The following is a 392-nucleotide window of genomic DNA, read 5'->3' on the forward strand; positions in this document are numbered from 1 at the left end:
AGTACCGCAGAATACTTCCTGATACATAAAAGAAACCATGCTACACTATTAGTGGCCGACATCCAAAAAAGGTTTAGTAAAGCCAAGGACGCACAATGTCGACATCCAAAGGCACAGAGTGTGGAATTGCGCAAGAGCAGTCTGCACCTCCGTATGCGGTAATCAGCTAGTTGCCTGAAGGTTTCCTTATTCATTTCTCTTACATAAATGGGCACGATAGCAGGCCGTAGCACTGCCCTTGCATGCTAAGCGTACGTGCACGGGATGGTATGTTTCCGAAGCCAAAGTATTTCCCCAATTCGATGTACTGGTACTTGCCGCGCGTATTTATCGCTCTATCTGAACTGCACCGCGACAGCTCTCCCTCCACCATTCCCGTGATATAACCTGTA

Source organism: Amblyomma maculatum, chromosome 10 (genome assembly GCF_055883805.1).
Source record: "Amblyomma maculatum isolate TAMU_Amacu chromosome 10, ASM5588380v1, whole genome shotgun sequence".
Taxonomy (NCBI): domain Eukaryota; kingdom Metazoa; phylum Arthropoda; class Arachnida; order Ixodida; family Ixodidae; genus Amblyomma; species Amblyomma maculatum.